Here is a 2,986-nt window from a genome sequence, read left to right as displayed (position 1 = left end):
TAAGTTGGTTTAACTGTTCTTGTTGTGCCTTCAACATTTCCCGTAACTCTACTAGCTCCGACTTGGAAGGGGAGCTCAACCGAACTACCTGCGACTCCCCCTGCATGGCATACTGGGCCCCATAGGCCACTGGTACAGACTGACTTCGCCCTCTCGCACCCCCAGGCACTCCCTCCCGCTCCCAGCGCATTGCCTCGCTACGAACATCTAAGAGGGAAGAGGTAGGGTCACGGCGGACTAATTGTTTTAGTTCCCGACGAAGACCAATATCGAGCACGTGCTCGACAAACTGGTCACGCAATAAAGCTTCTGCATTTGGTATGGCATGCGGCGACTGCTGTTTTACCCCCTCCAAGAGGCCCATCAATGCAATAGAGAACTCTAAAAGTGTTTCTCCTTCCTGCTGCCTCCTGGAAAAAAATGCCTGTTGCAATGCTACATATGACAAAGAACACCCATACAATTCCTTTAAGGCCCGAATTATCTTATCTGGATCCCCCCTCTCTGTCTCAGACCGATACCTGATCTCATCCCGAGCTTCTCCCTCTAAATGATCAAAAAGAAAGAATGCTTGATCAGCTCTAGACAAATGGCGAACCCGCATACAGGCTTGGGCCTCCTCTACCCATTCATTTATGGTAATACCGGGTCTCCCGCTAAATTTTGGGCACTTCCTATCTCGGGGAACAAACACAAATCGCTCAGTAGATGGGGCACTTGCACCAGCAGATTGCTGTGCACCAGAGGGTAAGGCGGTAGAAATAGGAGCTGTACTAGGACCTGGAATAACAATTTGAGTCTGTTCTTGTCTAAGTCTCTCATTATCAGCTCTTAATTGGGCCACAAGATCCTGAAGTTCTTGTAATTCTTCTGCCATCGCTAACTTTTAGTAAAACACTTACCACCAAGCAAGGCGGGGCAGAAAGAAATTTGGACCTGAAACACAATCAGGGGAGGTAGCCAAAGAGACCCTTCAAAGAGTCTACGCTGCTGTCTTGTTCCTGTAAAAATAAAAAAAAAAGCAAATAATGGCAATACCAGCTGGCAAAGAAATCTTCACCCACGTCTCTGTTCCATTTAGTGGACCCTGCCGACTACGCCAAAATGTGGCCAAGTGGTCTTTTTGCTGGCGATATTCAACCCTCAAGAGATATACAATAGACTACGCCACCCTGGGACTATACCAGGGAATCACAGTTCACTTAAAATGTTATAAGGAACCCAGGTGCATTCCACTGAATAATGTGAGCAAGAGACGTGGGTAGCAAAATAGAGTTTGTTTATTAGTACAAAAGTTTAAAATGCAGGAATAGTCACCCAGCCAATTACTAAACTGGAAATCACAATCCACAATAAGGATTCACAATTACTTCGGAGCTGTGGCCTATTGGCATCAAATGGGCTAAGAGAGGGAGCAAAAGAGGAAAATCACACTAAGTGCGCACACACACACACACACTCTCTCCAATACCCGTGATTTTATCAGTGGTGCTCACACAGCATAACACAGCACACGGTGAAGGAAAGCCTCACTGCCGTCGGACACACAGCTCCTGTAATTGTAATACAAACCAAAATAAATCAAATTAATAAAAATTAATCAATAAAAACTTAAATGCAGGGGAGCAAAAGAAACCCTTCCAACATAAAGAAAAGAAATAAATTCTAGCTTAAACAGCTAGATAATAACACAAAAGGAAAAGGAAAAATAAATTTAAAGACAACAATGTCCAAGAGAAAATCTCAGCATTCTGAACCAGTCCAAAATGAGAAACACCACAAAGGGCAAATGAAGAAATAAATATCTGAATGAGCGCGGCCCTCGAACTCGTTATTTCCCAACGTACGAGGAAAAGATCTTCAAAATACAGTCACAGTAGGAGCAGGTTTTAACCAACAACTCCAAAATCGGGCCGCGCTAAATCACCCAGAACAAAATGATGAAAACACACAGCAAAAATATACAGAAAAGAAACGAAAGCAAATCCAGCAGGAACAAAACAGCAGCGTGCTTCTATATGTAGTAGGGAAATGCAGCACGCCCAGTCTTAGCCCTTAATAGATAAGAAGACGATTAGTAAACTAGTTCTAGTTTATGAACAGCAATCGGAAATATAAACACACATACCAAATAACGCAGCCGTTCGCCACACCAGAAAGCAGAGCTGACGTCAGTATCCACGGGATAGAAATGAAGTAGATGCCAAACAGCATATATTGGATATCCCCACTCAACCGGTAAACACACGGGAATGCTGGGACTAGGCAGTGTAACGAGCCAGACCGCACGTAACGGTTGTTTACAATAGACTCTCCAGTGCACGCAAAGCCCCACAGAAATAACACAAGCGGTGTTAAAATGCCCAAACGGCTGTGTTTTAACCACAGACCTCTGTTGAATGCCGGTAAACAGGAAGAGCGCAGGCACAGAACAGATGACGCACCTCCGGCCCGCACCAAACAGCCATTTAAACACACCTCCCTGCGGGGAGATAGGCTACCAATAACATGACGTCACTACAGGGAGGATCTGACTAATCTGCCACACATAGAAAAATCAAACATTAGACCACCTCACTGATTCAGAAATATTTATTTTTGTAACTGTAACATCTTACAAACCAGTTATTAGCAGGGGCACTGTTCTGTAAATAAGTGTTCTTTTTGTATTTGTGCTACAATTGCATTGAATCAGGTCCTTTGCTGAGAACGTTTTACTGTAAGCCTAGTAAGTGATGGACATACTGCACAGTAAGTAGGTAGATGTCTGAGCCATGTGATTGGGAGTGTCCCAGGGGATTTATGGCTGCCCTTAGTGCTGCCATGTGTTCATCACTCAGTACATCACCCATCTCAGGAACAGTGACACCATGGTGTGGCTCATCAGGTAGGCCACTATCCTCCCAGTCCAAATGGGGTAGGTACAATCCCTGAAAAGACATGTAAAGTGTTTATGTAGGGCAGTGGTTCTCAAACATTTTTACAT

At 44.4% G+C, this 2,986-nt stretch overlaps 1 long non-coding RNA gene across 1 annotated transcript; it reads right to left on the bottom strand.

Moving 5' to 3' along the window:
• Positions 1–1,262: 1,262 nt before the first annotated feature.
• Positions 1,263–2,553, bottom strand: LOC132130925 (uncharacterized). Its single transcript, XR_009428813.1, has 2 exons — positions 2,129–2,553; positions 1,263–1,553 (listed from the first exon to the last, which is right to left on the bottom strand). It is a non-coding gene; the product is annotated as an uncharacterized LOC132130925 (long non-coding RNA).
• Positions 2,554–2,986: the final 433 nt, after the last annotated feature.

The sequence above is a fragment of the Carassius carassius genome, chromosome 47, assembly GCF_963082965.1.
Source record: "Carassius carassius chromosome 47, fCarCar2.1, whole genome shotgun sequence".
Lineage (NCBI taxonomy): Eukaryota > Metazoa > Chordata > Actinopteri > Cypriniformes > Cyprinidae > Carassius > Carassius carassius.
Note: the sequence above shows the minus strand (reverse complement) of the source record. Positions and strands in the feature narration are given on the sequence as shown.